Source organism: Cryptomeria japonica, chromosome 2 (genome assembly GCF_030272615.1).
Source record: "Cryptomeria japonica chromosome 2, Sugi_1.0, whole genome shotgun sequence".
Taxonomy (NCBI): Eukaryota; Viridiplantae; Streptophyta; class Pinopsida; order Cupressales; family Cupressaceae; genus Cryptomeria; species Cryptomeria japonica.
The window spans coordinates 475,779,200-475,801,042 of NC_081406.1; the positions used below are offsets into that span (position 1 = coordinate 475,779,200).

The following is a 21,843-nucleotide window of genomic DNA, read 5'->3' on the forward strand; positions in this document are numbered from 1 at the left end:
GTGCCTTGGGAAAGAATGTGAAAGTTTCTTTTCCCTCAAGCGAGCACAAATCAAAAGTTATTTTAGAACTAATTCACTCAGACCTATGCGGTCCGACGTCAACACCATCCCTAACTGGATCCTTATACTACATAATTTTTGTTGACGACTACTCTAGAAAAACATGGATATATTTTCTAAAGTGCAAAGACTCAAATGAAGTACTATCTAAGTTCAAAGAATTCAAGGCACTAGTAGAAAACCAGTCAGGGAAGAAAATTAAGGTGTTAAGATCCGACAATGGGGGAGAATATACATCTGACAACTTCAAATACTTTTGTAATTCTGTTGGGATTAAGAGGGAGTATATTGTACCATATAATCCACAACAGAATGGAGTAGCAGAAAGAAAGAACATAACCATAATTGAAGCAGCAAAAGCCATGATGCATGACCAAAACTTACACACTTCATTTTGGGCAGAAGCTTCAAATACAACAGTCTACATTCAAAACAGATGTCTGCACTCAGTTCTAGAAAACATAACTCCTGAAGAAGCTTTTACAGGGAACAAACCAGACTTAAATCATTTAAGGATATTTGGCTGTCCCGTATATATACATGTTCCTAAAGAAAAGAGGACAAAACTAGAACCTTCCTGAAAAAGAGGTATCTTCATTGGCTATAGTGAAAATACTAAAGGATATCGCATTTACATTCCAGGAAAAAAATCTATTGAGATAAGTAGAGATGTAAAGTTTGAAGAAAACACTACACTCAAAGAACCTGAGGATGATAACATTACTAAAGAAGAAGAAGATCACATAACTGAGATTGAGAGGGAGAATATCATAGAAAATTCCAAACCTTCAGACACTGAGAGGGAGGACATCATAAGAGCTTCTGAACCTCTTGTTGATGAAAATATTGAAACACTCAATAACAAGAAAAGACCTCTATGGGCAAGGAAAATGATTGAAGAGAATAATGTAGAACCAAATGAAATTTCCAAAGAAAATAAGAGAGCAAGAACTCTAAAATCTTATGCTGCACTTCTAACCGAACTCACAAATTCTGAACCAACAAATGTCAGAGAAGCCTTATCAAAACAGGCTTGGAAAGATGCTATGGTTGAAGAATATCAATCTATACTAAAGAATGATGTTTGGGATATAGTGCCTAGACCAAAAGACAAATCAGTTGTCTCATCCAAGTGGTTATTCAAGATCAAATATGCATCTGATGGCAGCATTGAAAAACATAAAGCTCGCTTTGTGGCCAGGGGATTCTCTTAGAAAGCAGGAATTGATTATGAAGAGACATTTGCCCCAGTTGCCCGGTATACGTCAGTAAGAACAATCATTGCAATTGCAGCATCCAAAGGATGGAAAATTCACCAAATGGACGTAAATGATTCAATTGAAGAAGTATATATAGAACAACCAGAAGGATTCAATTGAAGAAGTATATATAGAACAACCAGAAGGATTCACCATACGTGATAAAAATTGCTATGTTTGTAAACTAAAGAAAGCTCTCTATGGGTTAAAACAAGCACCTAGGGCCTGGTATGCAAGGATAGACAACTATCTCTCCAAACTAGGGTACTCCAAGAACCTAGCAGATCCCAACATCTACTTCAAGGCTTCAAATCGCAATATGATTATTTTGGTCCTTTACGTGGATGATCTTTTGATAACAGGAGAGGATAATCTCATTAAGAAATGTAAGCAAGATCTGGCAGCAGAATTCGATATGAAGGATCTAGGGCTTCTACATTATTTTTTGGGATTAGAAGTATGGCAGAAGAAAAACTACATCTTCCTAAATCAAGGAAAGTACACCACAGATATTCTAACTAGATTTGGGATGATGGAGTGTAAGCCATTAGCTACAGCAATGGAAACTAATTTGCACAAGCTGAAAATTGAGGCAGAAGATTCAGAACCTACAGATCCCACACTTTATAAACAAATCGTCGGTTCACTCATGTATTTGGTAAATACTCGTCCTGATATCTGCTATGCTACAAATGTATTAAGTCACTTGATGTGTGAACCTAAGAAGATACATCTAATGGCTACTAAACACATTCTAAGATATTTACAAGGCACAATCGGACTTGGCTTAAAGTATGAAAATGTTGAGATTCAACTTGAAGGATATTCTGATTCTGATTGGGCCGGAAGTACCACTGACCGTAAAAGTACTACAGGGTGTTGCTTCAGTCTTGGTTCTGCTATGATATCTTGGTTCAGTAGAAAACAGTCAGCAGTTGCACAAAGCTCCACCGAAGCAGAATATATGGCAGCCTCCATGGGAGCTCGTGAAGCGGTATGGCTAAGAAAGTTATTATTTGGATTATTTGGAAAAACTCTGAATTCAGCAATAATTCACTGTGATAATAAGAGCTGTATCAAGCTCTCAATAAATCCACTTTTTCACAATCGATCCAAACATATTGAGATCCCTGATCACTACATAAGAGATATGGTAGATCGAAACGTCATAAAACTAGTGTACATCAGTACTGAAGAACAAAATGCTGATATCTTCACCAAGCCACTTGCAAGATTGAAGATAGAATACTTCAGAAGTAAACTTGGTATGACTAGATTATAATTGAGATTATTAGGATGAAATTCCTACCATGTGTCATTTGTTCATAAATAAAATTTATATTGCAATATTCTAATTGTGTTCAAGAAGATGACGATCTTCTTATGTTTAAGGTTACTATTTGAAGGTGACGATCTTGACAATAGTTGACCATGTGTCAAGATTGACTACATTAGGTTGTTGTCCCGGACTGTGCCGGATATCTTGATCCTAAAGTATGTGATCATCTCATGATTGACTTCTTAAGTGATTGTCCCGGACTGAGCCGGATATCATGATATTGAGTTTATTGTCATGACAAGACTATATTAAATGTTGTCCCGAATTGTGTCGGAAGTCATGACAGAATATGCTCCCAAGAAAATTACTTAGATCCACTCCTGCTAAGAGGGAGTGTTAAGATATAGCCCTCATGAATCTAACTAATGGTAAATCGGTTATTATCTGGAGAGTGATATATTAACAGAGCATACAGTTTGGAAATTAAACATAAACAAACTAATTGTTATGAACGGTTGCCTCCGTAGGGACATGTCCATACATGGCAACTGCCACGTATGGACATGTCCCTACGTAGGCAACCTTTCCTCTTGTATTTAAACCGGATTCAATGATGGAGACGATCAATAACTCACGGCAATCAGTCTTCCAGAATCGCTGTCATTATTCTTCGATCCATATTTCACAACACAATCAAGCATTGAAGGAGAATTCAAGTTGGTACAGGTGCATTTGGAAGACCAAAGGACTCAATGAAGCCATTAAAGACTTTTGAAGGTCTTAGGAGTGAAGAGCCAATCAATTATGATGTCTTAAGGTCCATTATGGCCTTTAATGATGAAAATTGTAATAAGTTTGTAATTTGTCCTAAAGGGCCTGGTAAGTGTTTGCCCTCTCGGGTAAACGATTAAATGCAAAAAGTAAATGCACAGAACATAATGGAAATATATTAAATAACCAGCCTCTGTATTAATTCCACAGTCCATGTACAATAAGTGCTTATAACATTACATCTAACACGACCAACATGATCCTACTTCGAAGAAAAGGTACACCATATATAATACCCGAAGGGGTGCCACACAACCGTCGCGACTCCAACTACCTACTCGTCGGCTAACTAATTGAACGCCGTAACTCATTATTACCGACGACAACATAAACATAATATAACAACATAACATAATGATTATTCTCGGAAACATTATCCCCCCCAAGAAAAGAAGTCGACTCCGACGACTTAATACAAAATAGGGATGAACGGCAGGAACTATTGATGCCAGTCGGGCCTGGATCTTATACACTTGCTGCGTCCTCGCCTGAAAAGCCTTTGCTGCTACCATCCGATGCTCAAGTGCGGATTTCACCAATATTGCTTCCTTTGCCATCACAGTCCTCCTGTGCCTAACCCAAACTTGTCTGCAAAACACGTTTTTCAGTCTCAACTTCCACCAACTGCTACTCAATTGATACTATCTCCCTAGCCAATTTGTCCTCGATAGCCACCCGTGCTGCTCTCCCGGCATCCAACTCCTGGGTACGCTGAACTAAGTCTCACGCGACTAGTGCCTCCAACCTGGTGGTCAGCTCCTCCCGAGCCCTCTGTGCATCCACCAAGGCAACCTCACGTCCAGCCGAGACATACTCCGAGTTCCTCAAAGCGTACCAGTCATGCCTGGAGGTGGCCACAATCCGCTAGCACAAATGCTAGGAAACACCTCAAATCCTCCATCACACTCCCCAAAGGCTAAAAACTGAATTGAATAACTCCCTGGTGTCATACAACTGCGCGGACTTGCAATGCCTTCCCTCAAACTCTGTTTGTTCCCAACCTCCAAATCCGTCTCCCTCTACGACTTATGGCTTCCCCGCCAATGCTTAGCTGCAGGCTTCTTTCTCACAGTACGAACAACCACAACACTTCCCGTGGTACTTTGTAGCTCAAAAATAAACTGGGGGTCTGGGGGCAACGCCCCCAGCGGGGTCGAGGGGCAGCGCCCCTCGCGGGGTCTGGGGCAGCGCCCCAGCGGGGTCGAGGGGCAGCGCCCCTGCGGGGTCGAGGGGCAGCGCCCCTCGCGGGGTCTTGGGGCAGCCATTTACACACCAATTTACAACCCTCAGAACCCCACGAAAGTCCATGGCGCGCATCATTTCTGTGATATTTTATGATGTCAAAACCCTTCTTCTACACTCCAATATTTTCAGTGTCTAGGCTCTAGGTGTCATCGAATCATTTTTCAATCCGTCGTCATCGTTTTTTTTTTTTTTTTGGTAAGCAATGAAATGTCCCCGATGGCACCCCGGCCATACAACCTCCCTGTACGGTCAACAACAACATTGGCACCTCCGATCGTGCGGCTGCTTGGTCTACCTATGGCGGTCGTTTTGCCCTTACATGGCTGTGTGGATTGTGCGGGCTTGGTCTCTTTTTTTCTTTTTCCTTTTGCGGCTGCTGCGCGTAACCCTTGCTATGCGTGTTGATCGAGCCGTGCGGTGCGTGGTCGGGCCGTGTGGTGCGTCTTCCTCCTCCTTTATCCCTTGCTGTGCGGCGGTGTTCGGTGTTGTGCAGTGTGCGGTGGTGGGTTCATGTCTCGACAACAACCTTTGGTGGCTCCCACCGCACGGTGGTGTCACCGTCGGTGATTCCACCGTGCGGTGGTGTCACCGTCGGTGGTTCCACCGCACGGTGGTGTCACCGTCGGTGGTTTCACCGCACGGTGGTGTCACCTTGGTGGTTTCACCGCACGGTGGTGTCACCTTGGTCCCACCGTACGGTGGCCATTTTCCCTTTTTTTTTTTTTTTTCTTTTTTCTTTTTTTTGACCGTACGGTCGCTGTCGTACTACCGTGCGATTTTATCATGATGGCATTAAATTAAAGTTCTTTCTCTATTTTTTGGTGATCTCTGAAGCAGAGGTTGCTTTGCATCGACGTGGGATACATTTAACTTGTGTTGTATCTGCAGAAATATGTATCCTAGGACGATGCAATGCAACCTCTGCTCCACCAATACCAGATAGAAGAGAAAGTACTTTAATTTAAAGCCATCGGGATAAAATGCTTTCAAGACATATATTGGGTATAAAAGGAAGTCCACCCTGTCATTTGAAGGGGTTTACCTACAATTCAAGTGATCTCTTAATTATAAAATCAGTTCAATTCTAGGTGAACAGGCAATCAAGCATTCATCAAGAATTGAAGGAGAAATCAAGTTAATAAAGATATTTAATAGAGGAGATATTTAATAAAGATATCATCTTTTAAATTAAGAAATGGGCAGGAGATTAAGAATACAAACCTTCCATATTGCACACTTCAAGGTATATTCAAATTACCAGTTATATTTATAGGGTCTGTCCTATTCGAGCTAGCTACTATTTCAACACATTCTAACACATGTATCTATTTCTATGCAATAATTAGTAGTAGCTACATAGACTAGCATGGTACATAAGTTCTTGTCTAATAGTGCCCTTCATATGCAATTCTTTCAAGATTATTTAGTTGTATCTACCTTCTTAGGTTATGCAAATGGAGATTAGATTAGGTTATGTATCTACTTTCTTGCTCTGTAATTCTCGTTGTGTTTAATAAATTTTTATCCCTTTGGTGAAAAAAAAGGAGGTTGATGATAAAATATATCTATGTTGTCTATTAGTTGATTCCCATGACAATAAGTGGTTAATGCTGATACAAAGTAACACTAATAGGAAACTTTGATGACAATCTAATACACATCACTGTTGAACTTACCCCTGTCTCATATAACCCTATGTTGGCTAGGCCCCACAATAATTAGAAGATCCTAATTACTACTGTCTTAAACCTTGCATTGACCGTCACAATTTCACAGTGAGTTGAGTTAATTAGTCCATTAGCGAGATTGGGAAAGAGTTTGGTATTGAGTTAGGTGTTGGTGGACGGTTTAAGGAGGTACACTGTCATCATAATTAATGTTAGAGAGTGTTGTGTGAAGAAGAATGGCCACGAAAGGAGTGACTGTCCTAAGTGCTTGAGACTGTCACAAAAAGTGAGTGTTGCAGCAGTGAATCTTCCTTTGACCTTTGTGTGTTTGGGAGGGTAAAGACCCATGGTGGTATATGTTGAGTGGTTGGGAGGGTAAAGACCCACATATCAACTATCTACTTTGACATCCTAGGATGGTGTCCACCTACTCTAAAACCTTGTGGGCACTCTCTGTCTGATACTAACATATACATAACATGTGCCTCTCATAACCCTATGTTGGCTAGGCCCCACCATAATTAGAAGATCCTAACTACTAAAAACACTAGATTCTCCCCTAAAAGGTTGTTGAGTCATAGAAGGCCTAGCTTGATAGCCCTATAGTCTCTCATACCTAAAATATCCTTGTGTCGATGATGGTCACATGTGACTACCCTATGGCCCCTACTATGCTCTAGACCTTTGTCCCTAATATTGATACTATTGGGTTTTTCTTTGTAAATCATATAGTAAGTCTAAATTATCCTTTGAAGGATGGGGAGGCCTATGGATAATTTAGTCCCTTCATCAAGGTTACAAACTTCTCTCATGCCTCTTGTGTCCTCCCATGTACCTTCTTTTCCATAAGAGACTTTGCCATAGCAACCCTAAAGTCATTTGGATTGGCCATGTGTAGGAAAACTGAATTTTGGGCTTTCCACCCCTAATGAAACAATTGACAAGTAACTTGTCTTGAATGTAATCTACAAACTACAAGAACTCCAAAAACTAACTCTCATGTTGAGCCACTATGAAACCTTATTATGTAAATTGTGAAACTCATCTATGCATCTCTGTCAAAACTATTTTGAAATAGAACACACTTTGAAGCACTCCAAAATGGTATCTGGAGAGGGTTTCCAATGTGAGTTGGTGCATTTTATCCTCCCAGTACCATGTCATGTCCCCTTTCTAGAGTGGACATCGGAGACGGAGGAGTTGGCCTATCATTGGAGTCTCGTAGGCTAGCAGAGGTTGATTGGGACTCATTCAGTGCATATAGTGATTGGATTTTGGCTTTACAGGCAGTTTGGAGCCAGTTTGGAGCAGTTCCTAGATTTTAGGGGGTATCCCTAAATTTTAGGAGGTCGTGACAGTTGCCAGTCGTGAGGTTATTCATGACCTTTTAGATGGTTTCAGTTTCAGGAGATTTGGGTGTGTTTCCTAGTTTCTAGGAGCATCCCTAGATTTTAGGGATGAGACTGCCAGTTGATCCATGATTTCCGACTTCAGTCACAGACAAGTGGCAAATTCTGTTTCAGGTTTTTGGAGTCATTTGAGCCTTCTACAGCTATTTGGGATATATTTTTAATATATTTAAATATTTCTTAAGTTAGCGTTTAATTATTTAAATAAGGCTATGTTTATAGCCATTTTGGAGTGATAAGGGCTTTTTGGCCTCATCTGGATGCGTATCCCTTGGTGTGATAGCTCGTTGGAAAGGTCTTGGACTTTTCTAAATATTTCTCTTTTGACTCAGATCCTTTCGGTGAACGGATTTCTTTATATTTGAAAAAAGGTCATTTTCTATGCACTTGACAACTTAAAATGAGAAATATAACATTTTAACCCTAAACGCGCCATTGAGTCACTTTTAGGGTTTGAGCTTAGTGGGAAGGTGTTATAAGGAAGTTGAGACCTAATTCTTATTATCTTTTACACATTTTACATCTTGGATTTGAGATTTGGCTCTGGAAGAGCTTTTCAGCATCTGGGACGCCAACCCCAATGCCTTGCCTGTTTGGGACGTAGCCCCCAATACAGTGGTTTGGATTTGTTTGCAGCTATTAGCATCTTGGAGATTGTACGGCATTCTTTCTGGAGGTTCAGCAATTCTGACAGAGGTCAGCGTGGGGTTTGGGGTTTCTAACCAGTTGGGTGTACTTGGCAGCCGTACGGCTGTACCTGGCAGCCACTTTCCTTCCCACGTGCAGCACTTGGAGGGCTGGAATCTTGCCACAACTTCATTCCTAGTTATGTTACTCTTTCAGCATCCAGGTTGGAATTATTCCTGATTGTAATCTTCCTGAAATTATTGGAAATCTTCATCTGGTTAAATATTTGATTTTATATTCAGAAATCTGCCTTGAATCGAATTTGTTTTGGCTGTATATGAACTTCATTTTCAGTACTTTGTTCATGTACTTGTACTTCATTATTTACTTGTTGAAAAATCATCAAAATACAAAAAGAATTCAACCCTTCTGCAACTTCTGTCTATTTCTGAAAGAAAATATTAATAAGCAGGAAAAATCAATTTAAATAAATAAAAATTACAGCAGATTGGTAAAAGAGATCCATCAGGGATCTTTCAGTGGTATCAGAGCTTTGATCTTGCCAGCCTGTTGGGTGAAGATCAAGAGTTCTAATTCAGATTTGAGTTTAGTTTGGTTGAAAATCAAATTGGACATCATGACAGGGTTGTTTAGAAATAAACAAGCAGGAAAAGAATTTGAACAAACACCTTCAAGGAGTTCCAGACAGTCTAAGGGTACAACTCCTTCAACAAGTACAAGGAGAAGGTCTCCTGCCAAGACATTCAATGATATAGTTATGAACAACTATGATAAGTATTGCTCTCTTCCTAAAAAGATACGTGACCACCTTTCCTTCACACAATTCATGGGTGTACCAGTTGAAGATGACTTGATGTTTTCAAGTCCATGTCATCAACCAAGAACAAAACAAGAGTCAATTGAGAGCAAGGGAAGCAAAGGAAGAGGAGCAGATATGATGTTTACCAGTGAGATTGGTAGGAAACTATTTGAAGATTTTGAGAGACATGTAGATCCAATTGGTGCCTCTTTGGTTGGTTACAACGCTGTCCCATCATTTTTGGTGGAAGATGTGAAGGAAGAGTTTGTAACTTCAAGCAATACACAAGACATTCATGAGAGGTTTGATGAGTTTTCAGATTGCCCAAAGACTGATTTTGAATCAGCAATTGATGAAGAACATGAGGTTGAAATGGACAGCGTAAGTTTGGATTCATTTGTCACACTACTTCCTCTTCTCAATTGGGAAGACCATGAGGAAAGTCGAAATTTAATGGTGTGTAGTGAATCCAAAGATTTGTCACCACAGTATGATCATAATTCTGAAGTCCATAACAGCAGTGACGTAACTTATCTTCCTCAAGATATGACAGCCTTTGGTCATGAAGAGAATAGAGATTTGCATTCTACATTTGCGGGTGCTTATGGTACAAGCATGGGTTATGCTGATGCAAATAATACAACTCACCATAAGTCTGATTTTGTGTACTTTGGGGCAGCTGATATAAAACATTGCCAAAAGTTGAACGAAGATTGGTTACATAGAGCTGCCCAAGCAAAAACGCTTGCTGCCCAAGCAAGACACCACCTCCAAAGAGTCAAAGAGCGTCACAATCGGTTAGATGACGCAAGGATACAAAGAGAATCATCCATTAGATCTTTATTTCTTCCAAGGGAAGAAAAGGACAACGAAGATATATTGAATGGAAATAGAAATCAGTTTGATTTTCTGAGTTTGATCAGCAATTTTCCTTCATCTAATGAGTCAAATTTGAAACCTTGCATTGAGAACATTCAAGTTGGGAAGACTAGGTGTGAAGTTTATGAGTTGTTAGGTGGCATTCATAGTGGACCAGCCACTGAAGGTTTATCCATGTTGCAGAACAAAAACATCTACTATTCATTTGTGGACTTGTCACCTCTTTCATATGATAGGGCAGCGATGTACTTATTAATTGGTGACTCAGTTTTCTTAGATGTGATAGTGGGCTATGAAGATCAGCGTGTAAGAGACTATATTTGGTGCATGGCTAAACAATATATTTATTTGGCATCCTCCAATGAAGACATACTAACTTGTGGAGAAATTGGGCAAGTTGCAGCCGCTGATCAAAGGTTTTGGAGAGGTTTCCATCACACTTTGCTTGTTGGAAATTGTCTTATTGATGGGTCCATTTCAACATTGAAGATTGGTGGTATTTATGGTTTCACAGTGGCTATAGAGAGACATGGTATCGAGGATGCCTCTTACTATCATTGTCTCTTCATGACAGATGGATGTGGATTTAGTTTTATTTGGGATCCAGGTGTTGATTCATTTGATACAGCGTCTTATAGGGATTATAGTATGTTGCTCCAAATATTAAGATTATATGGCACTTATATCAGAGGAGAGCAGCAGGAGCAGTTTATGTCCTACAGGTGGTTTGTGTGGGATCATGGTATAGACATGTGTAGTACCTTCCTTTCATGGATCCTACATGGGTTGCTTCACTTCAGATGTATAGATGTACTCGTGGGTGTACAATGGTTGTTGACACTTGGACGGTATGTTCGGAATATCACGAGGATGGAGCTGGAGTTTACCCACTATCCATCTCAGTTTATCGAGCAGAGTGGGACGACAGTTGATCCACAGGTTGATTGTCATCAGATAGCTGGCGTGGATGAGTTATGTGATGTTACTCCTAGTGAGTACTTTGAGCCAGTTGATGTGGCAATTTCACCTGATTCTCTAGACAGGGTGATTGTTTCATTGCTAGTTGGTGATTACATATTTTTATATGCCAGCCTGGACAGTGATGATTTTAGTCAGTATTATATATTGTCTAGTGAGTTGGCATTAGATCTTCCGGCACATCAGCAGCAGTGTGTGGCAGTTGTGTGTCACTTGTGTCAGATGGGGTCAGATCACAGAGGGTCTTCCATGGATTGGCATTCATTGGATATTATGACGGATGTTATGCATGTTGGTGATCACAGACACACTAGTGATCTTGGCATTTATGGATATTTGATCTATGGAGATGATATAGTTTTCCATTGCTCACTTGAGGTATTCAGCGGGAGCTATGCTTCGCTCTGGGACCCAGACAGTGTTGATTTGACAGCACGGGTGCTTCAGCATTTTGAGGAGCCATTCCAAACCGGGACATTGCATGTTGTTTATATCAGAGATGAGCAGCAGTTACATGCAATGATTTGTTTACATCTTATTTGGGATGGTGGAGGATTGGTGTTTCAGTTGCTTGTGGGCAAGCAACTCCGAGAGGGGAGGCTTGTCATGTCCCCTTTCTAGAGTGGACATCGGAGACGGAGGAGTTGGCCTATCATTGGAGTCTCGTAGGCTAGCAGAGGTTGATTGGGACTCATTCAGTGCATATAGTGATTGGATTTTGGCTTTACAGGCAGTTTGGAGCCAGTTTGGAGCAGTTCCTAGATTTTAGGGGGTATCCCTAAATTTTAGGAGGTCGTGACAGTTGCCAGTTGTGAGGTTATTCATGACCTTTTAGATGGTTTCAGTTTCAGGAGATTTGGGTGTGTTTCCTAGTTTCTAGGAGCATCCCTAGATTTTAGGGATGAGACTGCCAGTTGATCCATGATTTCCGACTTCAGTCACAGACAAGTGGCAAATTCCGTTTCAGGTTTTTGGAGTCATTTGAGCCTTCTACAGCTATTTGGGATATATTTTTAATATATTTAAATATTTCTTAAGTTAGCGTTTAATTATTTAAATAAGGCTATGTTTATAGCCATTTTGGAGTGATAAGGGCTTTTTGGCCTCATCTAGATGCGTATCCCTTGGTGTGATAGCTTGTTGGAAAGGTCTTGGACTTTTCTAAATATTTCTCTTTTGACTCAGATCCTTTCGATGAACGGATTTCTTTATATTTGAAAAAAGGTCATTTTCTATGCACTTGACAACTTAAAATGAGAAATATAACATTTTAACCCTAAACGCGCCATTGAGTCACTTTTAGGGTTTGAGCTTAGTGGGAAGGTGTTATAAGGAAGTTGAGACCTAATTCTTATTATCTTTTACACATTTTACATCTTGGATTTGAGATTTGGCTCTGGAAGAGCTTTTCAGCATCTGGGACGCCAACCCCAATGCCTTGCCTGTTTGGGACGTAGCCCCCAATACAGTGGTTTGGATTTGTTTGCAGCTATTAGCATCTTGGAGATTGTACGGCATTCTTTCTGGAGGTTCAGCAATTCTGACAGAGTTCAGCGTGGGGTTTGGGGTTTCTAACCAGTTGGGTGTACTTGGCAGCCGTACGGCTGTACCTGGCAGCCACTTTCCTTCCCACGTGCAGCACTTGGAGGGCTGGAATCTTGCCACAACTTCATTCCTAGTTATGTTACTCTTTCAGCATCCAGGTTGGAATTATTCCTGATTGTAATCTTCCTGAAATTATTGGAAATCTTCATCTGGTCAAATATTTGATTTTATATTCAGAAATCTGCCTTGAATCGAATTTGTTTTGGCTGTATATGAACTTCATTTTCAGTACTTTGTTCATGTACTTGTACTTCATTATTTACTTGTTGAAAAATCATCAAAATACAAAAAGAATTCAACCCTTCTGCAACTTCTGTCTATTTCTGAAAGAAAATATTAATAAGCAGGAAAAATCAATTTAAATAAATAAAAATTACAGCAGATTGGTAAAAGAGATCCATCAAGGATCTTTCATACCACAAGGTGGAATCAAGTCCTCTCAAAAATTGCATTGAAAATTATGCCTTTAGGTTGCTCACATATAGATGCAACCCAAAGCATAAGTCCAAGCTAAGTAACCAAGACTTATCCTCAACCCCATTTGTGGATCTTAAAAATGTAGAGGATTGGAGATGAAGCAACTCTCGAATATGATCCTTTGGCTCATGATATGTGCTTGCTATAGTCTATACCTCTTGTATTTATGCATGATGAGGCTAGGTAATGTGTATTGATCAATATTCTATCTCCTCTATGTGTATTTCCCAAATTCAAGGCGAAGTCGTAATAAGCTCCCAAGATGCAAGTATATGCTCCTCTACTACAAGTGGATCCTCATGGCTTGTAAGATTTGAGGTCCATACTCGGGCTACTCATCTTGGTGAAAACTCTGAAAGTGATATGACCCTTCCTTCCATTTCCTACACCCTATTTTCTAACCCACACCTCATAACCTTTACCTCACTTCCTATCATTATTACCTTCCATCTACCTTTCATATCCCCTATCTTAACCTCCTCCACTTTCCTACATCCTATCCTAAACCTTAACCTCATACACACTTACTTTTACTTCACCTACCTAACCCCATTCCATCCTTCACATCCTTTTATCTCCCCCCATTCACTTTCCGACCTTCCAAACCCCTGACATATCCTAACTTACTCTTTCACCATTACATCCTTCATCACTTACCTCCCTATCTTATCCTAACCCACACCTCATAACCTTATACCTCTCAACTTCCATTTTATACCACCTTCCTAATGGTACACTTATGCTCCCTTCCAAAACACCGACAAAAAATAGCACTTGATCACTACACAGTGCTCTCATGGTTCTACAACAGAGATTTTCTGTCACAACCATATATACCAACATCCATAATTAGGATATATTTTACATAATGGCACTCGATCATGCAGGTTTAGGTCATCCCTCTCCTTAATTAGGATATATTTTAAATATGGAAAGTAGTGTTAATATGTTTACTATATTGTTCATTATTTAAAATGCAGTGTTTAATTAATACATGATTGTAGGATTGTTCAACGGTTTAGGTCTTGTAAGAAATTCTTCTTTTAAATCGATCATATCATATTACAGAAACCTCTCACCATCTCTGCTATTGGCAATTAATCTGATAAATCTATAATAACCTTTGAATCTAAATATTTGACTATGTATAACAATGAATTTGTTGATTATACCCTACCTTTTTTCTTCAACTGGATCTTGTAATGCCCAATTTAGAGTGAAACGATGATAATTGAAATGGCCGCCCTGACAAACACATTCTTGCAGCAATTAAACCGACACAGGGAACCTATGTCCGCCTCCCTCCTTCGTGTTCATCGGGGTATGGCCCAACAATAACTTCTCGACTTACTAGACTCCCACCTGCGACTTCTTGAGCGTGTAATCGATCCGGATTCTTTCGTCGGAATCGGCATGGAAGGAACCACTTCATTCCGCAGTTGGAGCATTTGTGGCATAAAGGTCCTATCGGGAACCAACCATTTGACTCGATTCGGTTTATTCTGTTGTAGTGTCGAAGCATCCGTCCAGAAGCAAGATGTGGGCAAGGAACGCAATGCATTATGACAAGAAGCTATCTCCTTCAGACATCCGAGTGGTGACTGCAATTAGGAGGTTGAGCCCTGACGTCGTGTGAATTAGATTTATTCTTTCTCCCCGATCGATCGAGCGCATAAACAACCTGATCCGATATCTTTGTCCCGCAAGCATCCAATCAACGCATAAATAACCTATCCCTTTTCATACGAGAAAGAGCGCCTAACCTGATCTCTTTGTTCAGATGAGCGCATCGGCATGTCGATCGAATGCATCCCGATCGGGCCATACACTAGTAGTATAGCTAGGATAGCTGGTATTTTGTGATGGTAGAGGCGGGATCTATGAAATGACTTGGTCTTTTTTTTTTTTTTTAAGTAATGCCCGCGGTCGTCGGAATTTCGACGAATGCGGGTACTTTTTCTAAAAAAGCACAAATGTCATTGCCAATTCCTTCTCCGTCGAAACCAAATGTTGCATTATCGTCGGAATTCCAACGAAATCGGGCATTTTTTAAAAAAAAAATCAAATTTGATCACAATATACCTTCTCTGTCAGAATTTTAGGCCAAATGTATTAGTGAATCCTTGACAGAGGGATAGAGATCGAAACAGATGTGGATGTTGAAGAATTGGAAGACAGGATCAAGATTGTTTTTTGCAAAGAGGAGAACATGGTCACAGAAAAGGAGCAAGATCAGAGGTATGCTACTATGTTCCTGATCGAGAAAACAAAAGAGCTAGAGCCTGGATGGTAAATGACCCTTCTTGCAACTTTTGATCAAGTCCTTCACTTGGAAGAACGAATGAAGAACCTGCATGAGATTCCCATTGCTGAGATCGAGGGGATTACATCCAGATTCATTGAATATGCCAGAAGAGAACATAGAAAAGGGAACAAAATTCTAAATGAGAAGTTGCTATAAGATGACGTGGCAACTCTATTTCCATTGGGCTATGTTTCCTCGTTATTTGTACCAATTTCTATTGGCTATGGATTGATAATGTTTATCTAAATGGGGTCTTTTTTGTAACAAACCCTAATTAGGGTTTAGGTGTCAAAATCTTAGCCTTTGATCTTCTTTAGATCCAGGCTGTTTATTGTATTTGAGAGTGCTATATAAGCCCTCACCCAGTTCATTTTAGAGGGTTAGAGTTAGAAAAAAGAGAAATAAGATTAAGATTGTTAGCAGCAGAGAAAGAAGTAGTGAAGAGAGAAAGTTGAACAATTGTTGTTTTATTTTGCTATGAGATCAATGAAATATTGAAGTCATGGTGTTTTATTGCAATCCTTGTGGCCATCTTCATGGTTGTTTATCTTCTTGAATCACTCTTAGTAAACTTAGTACTTAAGTTTTAGAATTAGATTGAAGGACGAATGTTATGTTTGATCTTTGGTAAAACTCATAGTCCAAACCACTAGCTCCTTACTGATTGTAAGTACGCCTTGTGTGGTCAACTGGAGATATTAAGATTGTTTAAGAGTTCAATCATTATTAGAGATATTGATATGTATCTTAGTGATAGTATCTATCCCATTGATGATTCGAAAATCATTGAATCCCCTTAGAAGATCGCACCAATTCCAGTAAAGTTGTAATCTTTTGGCAATACTAAAATTGGTAGAGTTTTATCAAGACCAGTCCTCATTTAGTCATTCCTAGGATTAGTTTAGTATCGCCTCCTTAAAACCCTTATCTTTTGCCTTTTTTGAAACATCAGTTAGTATTAGGAGAATTCTGTTTCCTCATTGAAAAGTAGTTGCAAGAACAAGCTTTCCCAGAGTACGTAAGGCCCCTTGTAAAACAACAAACACAACGACCACTGGTGTTTATCCACGAGTAGAGAACCTACATAATAGAACCTTGGAGTTTCTCCGATTGATCCTTCTGCGAAATCTTCAGCATCCGGGGAGCTTTATTCAAGAGAGGATAAGATACCTCTGGGTATTTTATTTTGTGTTTGGTCATGTACAAAAGTCACATCAACACGTCCATTGTTTATGCATTAACTTGAATGGTGATCAATGTTCGATGATAATGATTTGAATATCTTTGAGTTATCCCTTAGAAGATTGCACTAAGTTTGTGTCAAATTGTTCAAGTTGACGGTGAGACCTCGCCTAGTAGGATTCTATCTAATCATTCACCCATATTCTTGCATTCTAGGCTTTAAAATACAGTTCCTCAACCCTTCATCTTTTGCCCTTTTTTTCAATTCAAACTAATTTAGGACAAAAGCATCACAAGATTGCAATATCAGTTGATCAAGTTCCAGCGATTCAAGCATTCAACAATTCAACATAAGTCCCCTTGTGATACCAGCAATCACATCAACCAATGGAACTTATCCACACGTCGTGACCCGACATACTAGAACCTTGGAGCTGTCTCAAGTGATCCTTAAACCAATCTTCAGCATTTGAGAAGCTTTGTTCAAGAGAGGATAAGATACTTTTGTGTATTTTATTTTGTGTTAGCATGTGCATAAAAAACACATCAATAGGACGACTATATAAAAATAGGGAAAATTAAAATATATACGGAAATTTAAAATTTCCATATGAAAACATGGATAAAGCATGCACCTATACATTATAGAACCTTAACATATAAGAACTAGCACATGTCTTATGCCAAATTTGTGTTAAATTGAGAGTCAAAGTCAATTTGCTTATAGAATTCATTGTCAAAATTCACTGTCAATATGTAGAATTTATGGGGATGTCCCCTAGGAGTCCCCTATCCCTAGGATGTCCCCGGGACGGGGACACTTGAAAAAAATACCGGGCACGCGTGCCCACGTAACATAGGAATATTCTACATATTGCCAAGTGAGCTCCTTGAATCACCTTTTATACTTTTCTCTCCCAAACTTTCTAGAAGACATTTTAAAATACACTTTTAGTAAAATGGTTTTTTTTGCTCCAAAAGATCCTATTTATGGAATAGTAATAATATATGATATACAATGTCCCCTTAATATGTATTTGTGATTTAAAACTTTAATTTCACCTGAGATAAGCAACTTATCTTAGTAAAATAATTAAATTAAAGCCAATAATACACTTGAGTTGCGGAATTTGTGAGAAAGGATCAGAATAAAAAATTTGACCAAATTGGAATGATATTGATAATGAATAACTAAAACTGGGGCCGATTGGGTCACTATAAATAGACACTTTCTCCAAGAATCTTTCAGAACACACTAGAATCTAGAAATCACTTCAAAAAATGTCATAGGAGTCCTCAAGATCACTTGAGCTTAGTGCAAACAACAAACATCCATTTTGACAAGGTTAACTATCACCGAGAAAGGAGGTAACCCCAAATTGAAGTGACAAAAAATGGGGACATTACATTGTGTATCCTTTGCCTTGTATTTGCACCATTACACTAAATTAGAATTTTTAATTTTGAACTTTCTTTACATTGGTGCATGCCACCACATTGATGATCACATTTTTATTCTTCTTTGGAATGGCACACCTTGTCTCTATTACATTAAGTCTCAATTGTTTGAAACTTTGACTTATATAGGTGTAGGTCCAATCTTTGTTGGTTGTTTCATGAGCCTATTAGAGTTATAAAAGAATCAATAGGACAATGCACAATAGACAAGATTTGAAAACATGTGAAAGGGTAGATAAATGAATATTTGATAAAATACAAAGTTTTCGTATTGGTACAACACTACGAATGCCAATAAACAACGAACAGCTTACAAAACGACTGGAAAAAACCAGTCAACCGAAAGGACAGCAAAAGAAAGGAACAACAGAGCAGAAAAAACTAGAGAAAACACAACACAACTAAAAAGACTTAAGGAGCTCCTCCGCCTTATTCACCAGCTGATCATAGTTTGTCGCGACAGCTTTGAATTCTTCCATGTCCTTGTTTGGCTTTTTCTCCTTCTTTTTTACATCTGGTCCTTGTTCTAGGTCCTTGCACTTCTCCCGTGCCATCCATGTCAGGTTCAATCTCCAGGGAGTCCTTCTCCTCTTCCATTTTGCTGATGAGGATTTTTGTTGTCGCCAGCTGAAGCCTTCAGAATATTTAAGCTTTGTTCTGCAATGCTTTTAAGGCTTTCTTCAATTTAATTGACTTTTTTATCAGTTTCCTCCATTCTTTGATCCATACCAATCTCATTATTTTTCGTCTTAGTTAGGTCTTTCTCAATTTGCTCGAACCTGGGGTTGAAGGAGTCTCTAATCTCTTCGGCTTTGGCAACTGTTTTAGTCAAATCCTTAACCTGTTCTGCCATTGACTTGCCTCCGCCAAAACTGATAGTCTCCAGAATTTGGACTCTATGATTGAGCTTCTTAATATCCTCCACAGCTTTCTTGTAACTAGAAATTAGCCAATCAATGGTGTCCACAAAGCCTTTCAAACCCTCAGGAGGAGGATATGAGGAGGGTGATTTCTCACCAGCGTTGTCTTTTTCCTTATTGGAGGTGTCTCCAACAGTAATTTTACCAACTTTTACGATTCTTTGTTCAAAACCTTCCCCAGTGGTCTCCTCCTCCAAATTTTGGTCGAAGTCCGGGTTCTTTCTTTGCATCTGTTCCTTAAGCTCCATAATGTTGGCATCCTGTTTCTTCTGTTTGTTCCTTGTCTGAATAGAAATTTTCTTTTTCTTTTTTTGAGGAGATTGGGGTTCCTTCTCAAAATCCTCAGAGACCTCTTCCTCCGAGGAGGAGCTAATTTGGAGAACTTTATCTTTAGATTTATTCTTACCCTTCGAGGAGGAAGGCTTGGTTCTCACATGTTTTCTTTTCTTACCAGTTTCCGCTTCAGAGTCATCCAGACTCTCTTCGGACTCACTCATCGAATCACTCTCTGACTCCTCACCCAAAGAAAAAACAGAATCCGACCCTTCCTCCTCAGACTCAGAGATAGAAGGCTGAGGGCGGGCAATTTGGTTGGCTTTGAGGTGGTCATAAATTAAAACAACGAGACCTTGATGCATGGCTATATCACCCTTAGGGTTCTTTTTATGGGCCTTAATGGTAGCATTCATAGAGCACAGCAGAAAATATGGTATATTGACTTTTTCATCAAACCTAAAATGGTTCAGCAAAACAAAATGGTAGCCATACACTTTTGTGAATCTACCATCCAAAGTTACATAGCGCATTATAGCAAATAAGACCCCCCTCCATGGTTTAACAAAAGCCCTAGGAGGATAGTAAGTTTTCCTTAGCTTAACCAAGCGCTTTTTCTTCTTTGTCGTTTCAGGATATCTTTCAATGGCCTCCTTGCTCAATTTCCTGTCTCTGTAGTAATTGCTTCCTTCCCTGAGGAGACCCGTAACCTGAGCAATGAGGTTTTCATCTATGGAGATTGATTGATCTCCCATCTTCAGAGTGCCCTTTCTCCAGTTTTTATAGAAGAAATTAGTAACAGTGGTGTTGCGCCCATGGAGCCTCTCCATAAACTTTGAAAACCCGCCCTTCTACAAAATGTTCGAGAGAACCTCCTTTTGCTTCCACTCCTTGCAGTTGCTGGGTTCATAGCAGCGTCGATTTCCTCCCATTTTTTCACTATTCAGAGCAGCAGGTCGAGAATTGTAGAGAGCTTTAGGCAAGAGATTTCTTGGAACTACCAAAAATACCCAGAAAGCGTGGGAAGCGGTAGCGTAAGTCTTGCAATAAATGGTACTGACTTTATTATTATTACTCATAGCACTCCTTTTAATCTGTTTCATCATTACTTTGTCCATTTATGATCTTTGGGGTACTATTGTATCGATCCTTAAAAATGATTGATTTGACGTCATCGGGGATGTGCTCTTCACCCTTCCATGTGATCATTTTATCTTGAATGACCGCCACGTTGGCTGCCCAATCAACAGAACCATTAGCTTCAAGATAGATATGAGATATGAAGCATTTCTCAAAAGTGTTGATGAGATCTCTAGCAGCCTTTATTATGTTATTGATAGTCCATGAAGGCTTAGAGGTTCTCTTTAGGCATTTGATGATGTTATTAGAATCCCCTTCTATCCAAAGATAGGGACAATTCCATCTTTTGGCCAAGAGAATACCTTGGAGTGCAACCATTGCTTCTGCCTTGTGGTTAGTTTGACTCCCTATAGGAACAACAATCATTTCCTTATAGTTACCGTTTTCATCTCCGAGGATTGCACCACATCCCGCAGGACCAGGATTGCCTTTTGCAGCACCGTCGAAGTTGACTTTGAGCCAACCATGTGGGGGAGTATGCCATCTAGCTTCGAGTCTTTTGTTTAGAGTGGGATCAGGACTACCAACATTCTTCAGATTCCAGGAACTTAAAATGTGAGATTCCATGGGGTTGGCAGAAATGCAAGGATTCCCAATGATTCCAATGTTCTCCACAATAGCCCATTGAATTTTCTGGAAAACAACATCCTGGGTGAGAGAAGTGTCCTTGAAGATACGGTTGTTCCTTTCTTTCCATATTCCCCACAGAATGTGAGGGAGAGATAGCTGCCACAAATATCTCAAAAAGGGGTTAGCTCAGTGATAATTCCAAGAATGGAACAAATCACTTATAGTGTTAGGAAAAACCCAATCAATGCAAAAATTCTTAAGAAGTCTTTCCCAAATTGAAGCAGTAAAGGAGCAGTGGATAGCCAAATGGTCCACAGACTCTTCCTCCTCGAGACAGAGAGCACATCTATCAGGGAAAGAAAAGCCTCTACCCTTAAGATTATCTAAGGTCAGGATTTTATTTTGAAGGATAGTCCAATAGAAAAAATTGATTTTAGGGATTAGACCCTTTATCCAAGCTTTAGACCAAAAAGGATTCTCAGAGGGGGTTGGGGAAAGAACACCATACATTGAAGAGACAGTGATGTTGCCTTTAGAATCAAATTTCCAAATAAGGGAGTCTTCCTCTTTATTCAGCCAAACAGAAGAGAGATGGTTCTTGAGATTAATAAGGCCCAGGTGAATACTTTCAATGTTCTTCCATTTATCACCTATCCAATAAACTTCAACCAGAGGGCCAAAGATTCTAATACAGGAGGGAGCAAAAGGGGCCCATTCAGGGATTTCTACCAAAGGTTTGTCGAGGAGCCAGGGATCTTCCCAAAATCTAACTTTCCTACCATTGCCAACATTCCATTTAACCCCTTTGGCAATGCTGTCTTTACACTTAGAGGCATGATTCCAGATATGGGACCCATTC

The 21,843-nt window shown here is 39.6% G+C and overlaps 1 protein-coding gene across 9 annotated transcripts in view; it reads left to right on the top strand.

Moving 5' to 3' along the window:
* LOC131049033 (putative ion channel POLLUX-like 2) overlaps window positions 1-21,843 on the top strand; it is a 383,365-nt gene that overhangs the window by 243,741 nt on the left and 117,781 nt on the right. The gene's annotated exons all lie outside the window — the stretch shown is intronic.